We start from the raw sequence: 16,448 nt of genomic DNA on the forward strand, positions 1-16,448 counted from the left end.
AAGGAAAATGGCAAGTAAGTTTAAGCTGTTTAGACACAGATTTTTAGGCAATCGTTTCCCCAGACTGCTTCAGTGTGTAAAGTTTTCTCCTTTCCACTTCCCCCTTACAGTAAATACTTATTTGGGCATTTATCTATTCAACACTCAAACATTGATTCCTGCTCTCCAAGATCTTATACAGAAAAAGGAGAGAGACATGTGAACAGCTTCATTTGAAATACATTGCACTTTTAAGGCAAACTCAAACTACTCTGGTGTTGGATAATTTCATTTATTCCCAAACTACCTGGGAATTATAGGATATATATAGAAACACTTAGGTTTTGTTTCATGGTCTTCAAACCTGTCCCTCATAATGTAATTTACAAGAGGTCTGGTCTTAACAATGAACCTGCCCCTCTCTCACAAGTTGGATGTCTAAGCTGTGGAATGCTGTCATTGCACCCAGAGTTCAAGAAGCAATATTGTCAGGAACCTCTGAGAAAAGACAGCCAGGCCTTGGGCACACAACCAAAATTCCTAGCCAAAGGCAGCAGGCTGTGGTGAGAGCTGCTCTCAGCATCTTGCTTAATAAAGCTGTTCTGCATGGCTGTTCCCTCCAGAGAGCAGGTATGTGGTTTCATGCTGAGAGGAGAGGAAATTCACACACTTACGTAAGACTTGTTTGAATTTGGTTTTAGGGATCTCTCTTTTCTCTGTGTAACTAGAGAAATTATCTCGACATAATGGTTGTCTCACAACATTGCTCTAGAACTCATCTATTTTTTAATTACTGGCTCACCTTTAAATACCAGATTTCAAAGTAAAGTTTGCTCGTTGACAAAACCTCTGCATGGATATTAAGCAGGCCCATGATTCTGAAGAGGCTATTTCTTTGGGAACTGGAAATGTTGGATTTTGCTTGACTCCATGAAACCGCATTATCACCACTCTCCTTTGTGTTGTTTCAGAGCTGGACCAGCATACAGCTGATTTCAAAGGAGGAAGTTTCCCTTTATCCATAGTTTCAAGTTACAACAGTTGTAGCCAAAAGAAAGAAAGTGGTGCCTGGAGAAAGGTGAGAACCAGTCCTTGCAAGAAGTCTGGGCATTTCTCTTCATTCACCTGGAACAAGCCAGACCTGAGTGAGGAAGGTAAGGGGGCCAGGCATGTCACCTACACACATGTGGGCAGCCACAGGTGGTTTCTGAATGCAGATGTGCTATTATTTTTATCATTATGCATTCAGCTAAACAAAACTGAGTATGTCAATGCATATTTTCAAGGAATAAAGTACATAGAGTAGGTACATTTCAAAAATATTGAGAGTACCCTACATGAAAAGATAACATTTTATACCAGAATTCTGAAATTAATTTTTTCTCTACTCTGTTAATGATCATCTGGTTTCGATTAATTTTTCTTAGGAGCCACACCATTACATATGTATGTAAAAAAATTGACCCATAAAAGGAAAGAAATATGCCAAAGAGCATCCCTAAGCCAACCTTAAATATTTAGAAATATGTTAGGGTCTCTTACATGTTTCTTTCTCATACATGGGATGTACCTTGTCCCAGGATTTACTCTAAGCACTGGAAACACAGAAGTGAAAACACGAGATAAAAATCCTTTCCCTCATATAGTTGACATTCTAGTAAGTCAGTGAACAGATTGTGTGTATAACTGGATATCATATACAGAAAAGAAATGTGTAAGATTGTATTCTAATAAAGAATAATTTATCTCTGGGGTTGGCTTTGACACTAGGATAATCAACAATTGTACAAATTACAAATGTCCTCCCTAAAGGAGATCATCTTTGAGTAAGAATGATGTTCCAACCTCATATGCATTGAGGATTTCTAATATACGTAATTAATTTTAGGTCTTCAGGGTACAAGTGGGCTCCTGAAGTAATACGTTTCATGTAATTTTATGGCAACTTTATAGCAGAGGGGTTGCTAAAATAAAAGGATATGATGTCTGAAATCTTATATTTCTTAAAGCAGAAAAAAGTTGCTTTAGTATATTTCCATATTTAAGCTTGTATTTTTAATAAAAATTTAATATGGCTTTTAACCATATCAATACATGCCAGATTTTTGAAATTACTCCAAATATGTGATGATAAATTGTGACCACTTTTTAAAAATGATTAAATAGACAGTAACTGGGAAAAAAACTCTCATTGTAAAATAAGCATTATATATTTATAATAGGATACATTCTGATCCCCAAAGCTTGCCATTACTTCCTAAAGTTAGAAATAATGAAGTTTGACTCATGGAATAAAATCATTACACTCCAGTCCCGCAAGAGACTCCCCTACATGAATTTCTGTAGCGAGAATTATACCCTCTACCTCTCTATCCCTTGGTAGTATTCAAAAGAGCTCTATGATGAGGATTGCCACCTCTGATTACAGATGTCAAAACTGAGGCTCAGAAACCCATGGCTACCTGCTCCAAATCCCTTCGACAACCCCATGGTTCTGTAATCCATGTTTTTGTATCTTGCAAGTCCAATGCTGTTTTTTTCCATCTGTTCCCCTTTAATCCTGCAGCATGTGGAATAGCCCATGGCAGTCGTACCTGGACACCATGCAGACTCTTCACTGTGGCAGTTCCAAGTGTGTGAGAATTTCTTGAGGGTTCAGCATCAGCCTCTTTCCTGAGCTAAGTAATTACCTAAACAATAAGCATTGTCTGTATATACTTTAGAGTTGACAAACAAAACCCATTAAATGAATATGAACTTATATTATGGAAATGAGTCTACCTTGGCAGACTATCATGCAAAATATTAAACAGTAAATAATTATAAATGATTTTAAATTCATTTATATGTTCAGTAATTAGTTTTAGAACTATTGGATATATCAGATATTCTTTGAAGTATGAAAACTCACTTGAAAGATGAATAATATTGTGTGCAACTATAGGTTTACACTGACTTCAACACAGAGATTTATAAAATTCATTGTCCAGTGTTGCGGTGAATAAACCACTGTTTGGTTAAGAACCAAGGTGGACATGCCTCTAGGTATTTTTCATCATAGTAATCTTTCCAACAATTACATTTGATATAAAATCATTACAACAAGGTTTGGGTTGAATTTTGTTTTTGTTTTTTAAATCATTGTTTAAAAAAATACCAAAATAGGAACCCTTTTGCATTCCCTGCAGACCACGGTGGAAGCTCATGAAATTTGGTAAAGACACAGCCTCTTTCTTTGCTGACCTAAAGCACAAAGATGTAGGTCACAGGCTCCTGGAGGGCAGGGCCCAAGCCTGTGCACTTATCTGGAATTAGGGCAAAACTGCTATTTAGTGCTTTCTGATAATAATGACAGAAGTAGGGATGAGTAAACAAGTACAGAGATTTTCTGATGGTCTGCCTTTAGTCAGGAGATTTCAGAATCATTGTTTAGAGATAACCTGTGTTAGCAGCATTCATACAATTTCTTTTCTTTTTTCTTATTTATTTATTTATTTTTCCTGCCTAATTTTTTTTAACATTTTTTATTGGTTTATAACCATTTTACAATGTTGTGCCAAGGGGGCGGGGGGGTGGGAAGGGATAGACTGGGATTTCAAAATTGTATAATAGATAAACATTCATACAACTTCAGAATTCACTCAGAAGCAAATGTTTTCATGAGCTTACAAAATGTAGGCTGTATTACAGAAACAGATATTTTGGTTTGGAAATGGCTGAGTGTTTCTCATACTTTGACTGTAACCCACAGTGAGAAATAATTGAAAGCATGACTAGTTACACATGGATAGATATGCATTTGCATGTACCCATAACTATTACAAATTGGTATGTTTACTGAAGGCAATACAGTCTGATATTTCCTATCCTGTTTCTTTTTTTTTTTTTAATGGATTGAAATCTGCAGTTTGAAATATTGGTATGATATGCAGTACTTCTTAATGGTGTGACTTTTTGTATACTGTTTCTACTTTGAATTTCTTTGCATTTTACAGAAAACAAAGTTAAATTTGTACACTATTAATGCCACCTGCACTGTAATACATCATGGGGCCCACACATCAGAAACTCTGCTTAACCTATAGTCAGTAGTGTTAGAAGGCAAACAAAAGTAGAGAAAGGGAAATTACCATCATCAAAGGGCAGGTATTAACTCCTTTTTAGGTACTTTGAGAACAAAGGCCTAAGGGCATGGGTAAGGGACCAGTGAGAATAGGGTCCACTGATAAAAGCAGAGTTCAGGAATCCCGAATTCATCTTCAGGAGGTGTGAGTTGTACTGACTTTAGTTATAAATATACATGAGGTAGTCATTCTCTGACCTTTCCATAGTGTCTTAAGAGATGGATTTAATCCAAAAATAGTTTCTCTGTACTGAGAAATTAATACAACGTTATACACTGACTATACTTCAGCAAAAAATTACAATACTCTCTCTTATAAATAAAGTTCAAGATGCACAGGGACATTCTTTTAAAATGCTTACAATTTTTCTTTAAACAGGTATCAAGAATAATATTGCAGCTGAATTGTAACAGGAATGCTTCTCTGTCAAAACAAAAAGTAAGTTTACCTTGCAGATTTAACTCATAACAAACAATACACATTCTTATTAGTTTGTGCAACAGCTATGCTGTTAATACAATTTCTTAAAAAGCATAGAGGTCATTCAAATGCTAGTATTAAACTGAAATCTAATGAATGAATGAAATCTAAAGAAAAAACTTCCTTAAGCTTAATATAACTTAATAATAGCCTATTTTGCTGTTTGTTAAAAGGTTAGAAATATCATTGGATTCATTTTATATCAAATTTGATAATTATTCTTAATGCATTTGCAAAGTTAGGGTAAATCCTATTTGTGAACTTTTAAACAGGCTTTAAATGTTACCTTTTTTTTTTAAATGATAGAATTACAGAAACATAGCATGACTTATTCTCTTATGTTGCTCCTAAGGAATTGAGTATAGCTCCAAATTTGTAAGCTGAAATAAAGAATTATTTATTATAGAATATTTGTAAATAGGTCCCCAGTGTAGCTGAATAAACTGTGTGCCCTCTCACTTGGCAGATAACATTTAAAATCCTGTGGCCTGGTTTACAGAATTACAGAAGGGGGAGACGTTGAAGGGAGGTAAAGGAAAGTTTCATGTGCTTGTTTCTACCAGGCCCACTGTTAGATCTGCTATATTCAAGGAACCTATATAATTTTTTGTGCTAATTCTATGATGTAGTATAAGGAATTTGTTCCAGATAAGGGAGCTCAGGAGCTGAAGTGTTGAGTCCAAAAAGAAAATCTGACCCAGGGCCATAGTGCTAATAAGTGGTAGATTCATACTTTCTCCACTATCCCACTGCCCCCTACACCATACAGTAGAGTGTTCAATGCCTTAGCTTTGGAGACAGAAGAAAAGGGAAGAGTATGAAGACTGGAATGTTATAAGACAACATTGATTTCTTTGTGTAATATTTTATCCTATGGAGAATTTTGAGTGGGAGTTATCAAAATCCAATGGGAGTGGGTTGTTGACTAAAATGACATTTATGAATGCCTTTAAAGGATATTAAAATCATTTTCCTACCCTCCACCAAATCCCCCAAAAAAGATGTGGTGTCTAGGTTCCATATTGGGAATTGGGCTGTTGCTCTCAGTTTGAAAAACTCTTCTGAACTTTGTGGTATGTCTTTAGAGAATAATATATCATTGATGTTGAATTTGGATCAAAGACTCTCTCTGGGTTCAGATGATGAAGCAGACCTCGTGAAGGTTCAGAGCATGTGTTACTGCAAACCTGAATCTGATATAAGCAAGGTAAGCAGGAGACATCAGGGAAGGCACTGAGTGGCTCCACCCAGCAGCACAGAGACTTCTTGGAGCCGCATTATTACACTCACTCCCTGATAGAAATTCCTTATAATTAATGCTCCAAATCAAAACATCCCTTACCTTGCTTAGAAAAGCGTTTCCTTCCAACATACAATTCATAGAATACGAGAGCCCTATTTAGCACAGCTAGTCATTTAGCACAGCTAGTCAGAAAACCATGAAGTTAAAAATTGTGTATGTTAATTGTCTTACCACAAGTTACACTAACACATCCTTTTTCTTTCCACATTCTTAACTTTGGCCCGTAAGTCATCTATCTGTAAGAGAACATTACAGCAGACTTGTGTTCTAGATAGAGCAACAACTCTCCTTAACAAATAAGAAAAATGGGTGGCCTGTGTAATTTGTTTAGTCAGTCTTTAAGCTGTGAAATTTGAGATCCAAATATGTACATCAATGACTCAGTCTCAAAGAAAGCATTATTATAGCATCAAGCTCAGCCTGTTCTGGCACTCTGATATCTGCAGCAACACTGACCAAACTTCCTTGATAAATGTCTTTTACTTCAAAGAGAGAAGGAAGGTAGTCATAACTTGTGCAGGTTCCACTGAGAGACTCCCCTATTATACTTGGACAGTTATGGTCTCTAGGACAGAGTAGAATTGACTACCTTATTTAACCTTGCTGGAAATGAGCTGAAATACTTAGCCACTGGAAAAATAAGGTAACAATCAAAGTCTTGCAAATTTTATATTCTTTTGTTGCCAAGTGACTTTAAAAAAAATAAAGGCTCATGTGGTTATCTTTTTTCTTAGAGACTGTTTCTCATGCATTTGCTGTTAGTTTCCCATGAAGTCTGCACGTATACAGTATAGGACTTAAGGGTCTGTTCTGTAGAATTTCTGACAGAGAAGAGAAGGATCACATTTCTGGTGTGGGCCTTCCACAGTGACTTTGTCTCACCTTGAATATGTCACAGTGTAACTGCAAAAGCACAACTTGATAAATTGTGTATTTTCCAGATTGCAGATTCCAGCGATGATTTAAGGAGGTTTGATAGTTCAGGAAACAATCCTGCATTGTAAGCAATTGTTAATAATTCAAGAATGCCAGTGTCACAAAAGGTAAAGGCCCCTTTCCCTCCAGAACAGGACAAAGAAGGATTGTTGTGGAAGTGACTTCACAAATCTGTCAATGTACATCACCAGGTTACTTTTAAACCATAGCTGGGAAATAAATAGGAGAAAGGTAAAAGTGTTCATTAGGTAACCAAGGTTAGAAAGATTACTGTTGAGCTAATAGCTTGAAAGAATCATATAGAAACAGCATTATCCCCTCCCCTTATATTTGATGCCTAAAAACTTGATTCCAAAATTTTGGGTGTCTTTTCCATTTGGCTTTATTATTTTATACCAAAACTAGAACTAATGTAACTTCTGTCTTCTTTGTTCTACTTTAAAAGGGAACACTGATTTTCATCTGAGAACTATTTTGGAAAATTGGAGTTAATTTACAGCAAAGGGCTGAGTGATAACCTAAAGGTCTTCTATACACGGTCTCACTTCTGGTTTTCTTTAACTTGCTGTATCATGCATGATGTTTCAGAGTCTTTCCTTTAAAAACCAATCAGAATGTCAAATAGAGGAGCCCAGATTCCAACGGAGTTCATTAACCTCTTGAAATAAAAGATTGGTTAATAAATGCCAAGAGATGAAATGGCCCAGCCTGATCCTCCTGGTGAAGGGAAACAATAAAACTGCTCCTTACCCAGCAGTGATTTTGTGAGGATGCATCTTTTGCAAGAGGCATTTAATGATGTGTGATTTGCTCACCAAGCCATGTTAATTCTGGTTCACATCCTGTTCTCGTCCCCTCTGATGGCGACTGACACCGCCCTGTGGGGAGCACAGAGAGCAGATTCTCAAGTGAGCGTGGTGAGACCACTGAATTATTCCTCCTCCTCAGCTCCCCTGCCCCTGCCCTCTCACTGCTTTATTAGGTTTCAGTCTTGATGAATTACACGTGAAACTGTGGGGCTGTGTGTGTGTTGGGGAGGAATAGTGATGAGGCTGCAGTCCCGTGTAAGAAATATGTAACTTGACCATCTGTAAAGAAGAGCACGACCTCCCTGGCTCACTCTCTAGAGTGTCTGCTTTTCTTTTTCCCAGTTGGGAGCAGTTTAAAAGCACAGTAAAATATAACTTGGAGAGCAGGTATGCAAGGATGACTAAGGAAGTGACCTGGGGTCTCTACTGAAATTCTGGCTGGAGAACACTTTGTTCAGGAGCTCCCCTGAGCTGTGGTTCAGAATACTTTTCTTAAGCCTCCAGGACTCTGCTTTAGGATTCCTTGTGGAACAATCTCCTGGCCCAGTCACTTACCTGTATAAAAAGTTTTCACTGCTAGTAACTGGCTGCTGTTGACTAGCATCTAAGGGAGACAGTTTTGTACCTGTTTCTGTGACATGACCATATTGGGTTGCCACAGTAAGGCACTGTCCATAAAAAAAATAGTACTGAAAGTAAGATAAGCCCTGGACAGCTTTGTGTTAAAAGGGACCTTAAAAAATTGGTCCTTTGATACTTACTGGGCTCTTAAAAAGAAACATGGAGTTGTTTAAATGCGTGTTTGATGTGGGTGTTAGGCCAGCTGCCTCCCGTTTTTCCTTTGCCCACTGGACACGTTCTGTTCCCCAAGGTTACCTATTTTTCTCCGAGCCTACCAGCAGAGGGCGAAGTAATACGCGTTTGGATTTGGCGTCCTCCTGAGAAAATACAATATCACTCATATGTGTAATTTAAAAAAAAAAAGGACACTATGAACTCATCTACAAAATAGAAACAGACTCACAGACATAGTAAACAATCTAATGGTTACTAAGGAAAGGGGATGGGAAGGGATAAATTTGGGAGTTGGAGATTTACAAATGTTAACCACTATATACACATAGATTTTTTTAAAAACTTTCTTCTATATACCACAGGGAACTATATTCAGTATCTTCTAATAACCTTTAATGAAAAAAATATGAAAATAAATACATATGTGTATATACATGACTGGGACATTGTGCTGTACACCAGAAATTGACACATTATAATTGACTGTACTTCAATAAATATTTTAAATAAATAAAAATTATTGTGTTCCTTCTCATGTCTTCTTTGACAGATGTACTTCATATCCACTTCAGATTTTTCAAAAGGGTGGCCCAGATTCATGGAAGCATATAGTACTTTGTGGTAGATATGAGGTTGAATGTCTGCTTTTTAATTTCAAATCAAGTCACATTTCCTCTTGGGAATAGCCAACCTATATATTGTAGAAACTGACTAGTATGGTGTCTTTCAAGAGACATCAACAGACTTATGCTTCAGGGGCACAATTTATACTGAACTCCATGTGAATAGCCTCCTTTGGATCGTGAAAAATATCCACCTTCCCAGATTACCTGTCATTCACATCCAAACTGAGAAATAGCCTGTCCTAAATTAGAGACATGTTGCTTTGAAACCTCAAATGACTGACCCATCTGTATAAAAATCAAAAGCCAAGATGTTTACGTCTTTAAGCCATTTTGAGTCTTTTTGTGTATGGTGTAGGGGAGTGTTCTAACTTCACTGACTTACATGCAGCTGTCCAGCTTTCCCAAAACCATTTGCTGAAGAGATTGTCTTTACTCCATTGTGTGTTCTTGACTCCTTTGTCAAAGGTTAATTGATCAAAACTTTGTGGGTTTATTTCTGGGCTTTCTATTTTGTTCCATGATCCAATGTCTGTTTTTATACCAACACAAAATGACACTATGAACCTCTTAGAAGAAAACATAGGCACAATATTATCTGACATAAACCTCAGCAATGTTCTCCTAGGGCAGGCTACCCAAGCAATAGAAATAAAAGAAAAAGTAAACAAATGGGACCAAATTAAACTTATAAGCTTTGCATAACAAAGCAAACCATAAGCAAAACAAGAAGACAACCTATGGAATGGGAGAAAATATTTGCAAAATTTGCAAAAGATGAGGCTGACAAGGGCTTAATTTCCAGAATATATAAACGATTCATACACCTTAATAACAAAATAAATAAACAAAAAAACCCAACTCAGTCCAAAATGGGCAGAAGACATAAACAAACAATTCTCCAATGGAGACACACAAATGGCCAATAGGCACATGAAAAAAAAAGCTCAATATCACTAATTACCAGAGAAATGCAAGTCAAAACTGCAATGGTATCACCTCACACCAGTCAGAATGGCCATCATTCGAAAGTCCACAAATGATAAATGCTGGAGAGGCTGTGAATAAAAGGAAACCTTCCTACACTGCTGATAGGAATGCAGTTTGGTGCAGCTGTTATGGAAAACAGTATGGAGATTCCTCAAAAGACTAAAAATAGACTTACCATGCGATCTAGCAATCCCACTCCAGGGCAAATATCCAGAGGGAATCTTAATTCAAAAAATATATGCACCCCAATGTTCACAACATCTCTATTTACAATAGCCAAGACATGGAAACAATCTAAATGTCCATCAACAGACAACTGGATTAAAGAAGCTGTGGTATATTCATACAATGAAATACTACTCAGCCATAAGAAAGACTAAAATAATGCCATTTGTGGCAACATGGATGGACCTGGAGAAGTTCATTCTAAGTGAAGCCAGAAAGAGAAAGAAAAATACCATATGGTATCACTTATACACGGAATCTAAAAAAAGAAAAAAGACAAATGAACTTATTTACAAAACAAGCACTCATAGACATAGAAAACAAACTTAAGGTTACCAAAGGGCTAAGGGAGTGGGAAGGGATAAATTGGGATTTTGATATTTGCAGATACTAACTACTATATATAAAATAAACAATATTCTACTATATAGCACAGGGACTATATTCAATATCTTATAGTAACTTATGATGAAAAAGAATATGAAAATGAATATATGCATGTTCCTATATGACTAAAGCATTGTGCTGTACACTAGAAATTGACACAAGTGTGTAAACTGAATATAATCCAATAAAAACATATCACATTTTTTAATATAGAAAAATATCCACAATACATAATTTTTTGAGTCTGCAAATACAGACCCTACACTTTCTTTTTAATGGCTGCATAGACAACCATATTATAGATGTGCCATAATTTATTCATCCATTTTCCTACTGATAGGCTTTATTCAAATTCCTTTAGTTTTTTTTTCCCTCATATTAAATTCTGTATTTTATCTCCTGCTGTTTTGACCAAAAATTAACAGTAAGATTTGACTTCTTTTTCCTTAAAAGAAACTTGGGGTTTGAGTCATGGGTATATTTTCTTCCCATTTAGTTTCTTGAGTTGCATACAGGAAAGCATTATCATTCAAATGTTCTTTTAATCATCTAGTCCACAATTTACCAGCAATCAGAACAAATTTGTAACTCATAAGCCATGTGCAGAAAAGAGATATCTCCCTTCACTGAGAAAATAGACAATTTTGTGAAACGTGGGCCATTATACACTGAACCACACTGAGAAGCCACAATGCACCTTCATTTGTTTTCATTTATGCTTTAACAGTTTTTTTTTGTATCTAGTGCAAGGCTGATCCAAATTTTGCTACATTTCAATTTACTTTTGACAAAACTGTCTATGACAATATCAATCAGGAAAACTAGAAGAATAAAGTTAGAATGCATAGTCAGCCCAAATGTTTTCTTTTAATTGAAAAATCAATCATTGAGAAAACAATGAAGGAGATTGTTTCAGTTTATTTAATGTTGTTTCTGCTATTATAACCTATGGCACAGTAAAATCTTCATACACTGTATTAAGTATTGGTAATTTTGTTTCTGTAGGGCAGATTCCTGGAAATGGTTTTGCTGTGTGAAAAGGCACAGGCTTTTGAGAACAATTAGTTGTAATGCTTTGCAGAAGGAGATCCTCTAAATGAATGCATCTCAGAAAGCAGCCACTTCTCTTACACTGAGGAATATTGTCCCTTACAATACAACAGAAGCCTGTGGGCCACAGACAGTGACTCCAGGGCCAAGGTGAAATACTCTCTTCCTGGTAGGCAGCTGCAGAGCCTCATGTTCCTTCTGGGACTCTGAGGAGGCTCAGGGAACAAACACAAGACTCCCGGGGGTGGACCTGGGGCTGCTCTGGTTTTTTTCCTCAATCCTCACGGTGCATCTGCTGGCTTTCTAGGCTGGAATCATCTAGGTTCCAGCTGTTTCTTCTGCCTTTAACACAGCAGACTTAGAACTTTCCAATTTCTGTTCTCTCAAGATCTTGAGAAATCTAGTCACTTCCAGTCACTCATGTATGCACTAAAATGCCACGTCCTCAGGGAGGCCTTCCCTGGCTCCTAGCCATCCAATGTAATTACCTTTCTTCATACCCTTCCTCTCCTTCATGCCAAGATTACTTCACAGCCCTTTTCATTGTCTGAATCCCAATGGCTCTGTGGTCAAGGTCCCTGCCTCCCCTGCAACCAAATATGATCCCTTTTCTACCCATTACACACTGAATGGCCAAAGGGGTTCCTAATCAAATCCAAGTAAATCCAAATTCCTCTCTCTGCTCATAACCTTTAGACTGCTTGCCAGAGCATTTAGAGTGATAGTATCTCATGGTGGTTTACTGGGCTCTACCTGAGCCCCAGGCTACTGCTCAGTCCATTTCTTTCTGTTCCATCCTGCTTGGCTCCCAGAGGCCACACTGGCCTTCAGCTCTTCCTCAAGGTGCCAGGAACTTGCCTTTACCTCCTGTTCCCCCTACTAGAACACTGAATGGAGACAGTCACAATTCTCATACCCTGGCTTCCTTCAGGGCTCAGATCAAAAGAGTACCCTGTACTGCTCTGCCCTGTTACTTTCTTCATAGTATTATCACCAGCTAAAATTATTTTGTTTACTCATTTACCTATTTATGCATTGTCCCTCTACCAGTAGAAAGTAAGTTCCATGAGGGCATGGACTCTGCTCTTTCTTCCTTTTCCTCATCCTCAGTGACCAGCACATGGTCAGTTCTCAATAAATGCTGCCTGTGAGTACAAATGAATTATACTATGTATCTCTCCCCCAACTAGAAAGTAAGCTCCTTGGAAACAGGGACCTCATCTCTCTGGTTCATTACTGTCTTCCCTAGTGCCCATCACTGTCCCTGGTGTCTGATGGACTCTTGGTAACTATTTGTTAAATGAATACAAGTGTGCCATTAATGGAGCTTGGGATGTGATGGTGATTATTTCTGTAGTGTATTTGTTTGAACCACATTTAGGTTAAAGGATTTAGAATATTTAGAAGAATATTCTCAAGATTACCTGTACTAAGCTGATTAGTATCTACCAAAACCATATGTCCACTTGAACTTGAGTGTGATCTTATTTGGAAATAGGGTCATGGCAGATGTGATCCCATTAAGTTGAGGATGAGTGTGGGCTTTAGAGGCCTGATAAGAGGGAAATTCTAGCACACAAAGATATGGAGGGAGAATGCTGTGTGATAATGGAGGCAGAGATTGGAGTGATGAATTTACAAGCCAAGGAACACCAAGGATTGCTGGCACCTCGGAGAAGCTAGGAAGAAGCAAGGAAGGATCCTCCCCTAGAGCCTTCAAAGAAAGCATGGCCCTGCCAGGACGCCTTGACTTTGGGCTTCTAGAACTTCCAGAACTGTGAGAAAGTAAGTTTCCACTGTTTTAACCTACCCAGATTATGTTACTTTGTTTTAGCATTCCCAGGAAACTTCTAATACACCATCCCTCTTTTTTTTTAATGCTATTCATCAAAAGATCCAATGGTATCAGTATTAAAAAAGATATGAAAAGAATTTGATAGTGATCTAGACATTCCTCCATTTTAAGTGTTGGAGATTATATAAAATACAAGATTTTTTCAAGGTGAGAAACTGACTACAAACTAGCTTGGCCTGTTGGATATTTTGCTGAAGAAATGAGAAGTGTTTCCCCATGCCAGGGAATCAGTGTTCAGTTTAAAAGCTGGTGAGGTGAGCAAACACACATTATCATTACTTCCACTGACAGAAAAGCCAAGAACACAGAAGGAGTTGAGTCATATGAGTATATCCTGAGACAACCTCTAGGAAAACCAAATGTACATCACATGTAACACACCTCACAGGTACACAATCATTAAGCAGCAGCATTATGTAAGGAATGATGCTTACTTGGCCTACACTCATTGCGTAAAACAATCTTAATTTCCACGCTAAGTCCAAAGTGAGGATTTCCTCAGCATGCATAACACTATTTAAAAGGCCCCTAGTGTAGAGCTTGTGGGTTTCACTCTTTCACCTTTCCATGCCACATTAGCAAAGCTCAATAATCCTTAATTTCAAGGAAAAGGGTAGGTTCTTTATTCTCTCTGAGCTTTTCTCCACCTAAAGCAAGTCTGAAGAGGTGTCACTGTCCACCTAGAGCTGCACTCCAAAGAGGGAGAGCCTGCCCAGGACGGCTGACTGTCTGACACATGCTTGAGTCATGCTGCCCACATGCAGTGATTCAGTCACACTGGCCAGCACTGCTCATTAGAGGAAGGAAAACTGGCCACTGAAATAAGGTAGTTGGCAGAGCTGATTTTATTATTTTTGTCTTCAAAGCAAAAAAGCTTGAAAGTAATAACACATTTGTCCAGAGGGAGAAAAGGAGGCAACTTCCTGGACTCTAAGAGGAAGCACTGAACAGCACCAGGTTGAAATTATATGCTAAATTCCATCCAAGAAGTATCTTTGGGGAAGTTGCATATTTCACATTTATTAATAACACTCTGCCAACCCCTCACCTTGGTATCAGTCAGTCCCTGAGGCACCACTACTTCATGTGGCTGTTCTTAAGAAAAACCCATCCACTAAGAAAGACTGAGCACAGGCCAACCTACCTTCTTCCTGCTGCTTCCTGGAGGCAAAGACCTCACCAGATCTGTGCAATGCATTTCAAGAAGATCCAACACACATTCCTTTGGGGCCTCTCATGCTTGCCACGGGCTCTTATAACCTAGACAGCAAGAGCCATGAAAAGAGAGCTGACACGGTAATTTAATGGAAGTTCTTCCAACAAATAGGATGTGTGTTCAAATACAAGGAAAAGAAGCAAGCCCTTTGAAAATGAAATGCACTATAAAAGGTAAGGTCAGAAGCAGAGCCAAGAAAAAGTTTTATTTTTTTTTAAATGCTAAGAAAATAAACAAAATGCCAGCTGGTTGTGCTGACCTGGCTTCCTTCGTAAGGGTTTTCTCTCTTCCTGAGTCAATGTAAGCATTGTTCCAACCCTTTTGAACTCCAAAGAGAAAAGTAAAATATTACATCATGCTTTGTATGCCTTTCTTGGAGCTGTATGGAGCACATTATTGAAATACTGGCATTTTTCCTTACCTTAAGGAATATTGTAATAAAAGATCTGATATTGATAAAACAAAACGTCTCTCAAAACAAAAGCAGAAAATACAAATGACAGCCCTCAATGCCTTTGGATTGAAATGAATTTTCATTCCTTTTTCAAAGAGAGTTCAACTTTCTCAAAGGATGAAAAAGAGTATTTTTACAGTTACACTGGTCTTCGCATGAGAAGTTTCTGCAAAAATTGGTAATGATATTTGATGCCAAGGGAACTGAGTAGTGATCATCCTTGTTCTCAACAGACTTGCCTAAAATATGTATAAGACCCTTATGATAAATTCACATTATCAAGTCTCTAAACATTTTCAAGTTCAGCTAACTGAAAACTTCGGGGAAATAAATCTTGTTTCCTGGCTTTCATTAGCTTTGGTAGGTGCTGCTGTTAATTCACTTACAGTTAATGACATCTTTGAACCATGTACAGCATTGTCCCAAAGCCAAACAGTACTCAAAGCTTTCCAGTTTCTCTAACTCAGGGCCCTGAAGCCCAAGCAGAGCCCTGGCCAACAAAAGGGTCACTTATATTAAGAGGTAAAATGGATTTGACTTAGAGTAACTGACTGAAAAAGCAACATGAGTTCATGTCACCTTCAACTTTTATGATTGAATAACAACATTTGGATTTTCTTCTTCACTTTGCTCTTCATTTGTTTTGATAATGCTCTTGATTGGGTCTGAGTCAACACTGGGTATCCTGAAAACCCTCTCCAAGGTAGTTGAAAATTTACCACTGTAAAGAGGCATGGGCCACAAAAATCTTTGGGATTGCTTACAACTCTCTGTACATCCAGCTGTAGAATCATTGCTACTGAAGAGTGGGAGACAAATCTAAGTTGTCTGCTTTCTAAGAAGTGAAAATCCTGGAATAGCTTTCACTTTTTCAACCGTGATCACATAGGGGGAAAACAGAACTGAGTGCAGCAACTATGGGACCCACTGCGAGGTCCATTTGAACAGTGTAAAAGAAACTCATTTGGCCACAGAACCACACAAGAAAACAATTCTACATCTGTTACTGAGTCAGAGGGTGATGTATGAGCAATTGCAGAGATATGAGGGAATTTCTGTGACTAATGGAAAGACCAGAGGAGGTATCAGAATTCAGTCTGGGGAACTGAGAGAATTACCTCACACAACATTGAGAGGAAGCCTCTGGCTGCCACTGCATCATGGACCCCACTGAGGGTGATCATTCAAAAGAATTCATTCTGGCCTACATTGTAATGAGCCA

At 37.8% G+C, this 16,448-nt stretch overlaps 1 long non-coding RNA gene and 1 pseudogene across 8 annotated transcripts in view; one reads left to right on the top strand and one right to left on the bottom strand.

Annotated features, from left to right (window-relative positions):
• LOC140685453 (cortactin-binding protein 2-like) overlaps window positions 1-7,627 on the top strand; it is a 29,859-nt pseudogene extending 22,232 nt beyond the window's left edge.
• The window catches only part of LOC140699618 (uncharacterized), a 47,042-nt gene that overhangs the window by 3,990 nt on the left and 26,604 nt on the right, over window positions 1-16,448 (bottom strand). For 4 of the 8 annotated variants that reach the window (XR_012077835.1, XR_012077837.1, XR_012077832.1 and 1 more), the window contains 6 exons: window positions 8,508-8,569; window positions 7,573-7,700; window positions 6,769-6,879; window positions 6,058-6,122; window positions 4,465-4,526; window positions 782-2,669 (listed from right to left, as the gene is read on the bottom strand). This is a non-coding gene — a long non-coding RNA (uncharacterized lncRNA). Of the gene's footprint in view, window positions 1-781; window positions 2,670-4,464; window positions 4,527-6,057; window positions 6,123-6,768; window positions 6,880-7,572; window positions 7,701-8,507; window positions 8,570-14,700; window positions 14,817-16,448 lie in introns of all 8 variants that reach the window. The other 4 variants (XR_012077833.1, XR_012077830.1, XR_012077834.1 and 1 more) reach the window with 4 other exon arrangements.

This window comes from Vicugna pacos, chromosome 11 (assembly GCF_048564905.1).
Source record: "Vicugna pacos chromosome 11, VicPac4, whole genome shotgun sequence".
NCBI classification, from domain to species: domain Eukaryota; kingdom Metazoa; phylum Chordata; class Mammalia; order Artiodactyla; family Camelidae; genus Vicugna; species Vicugna pacos.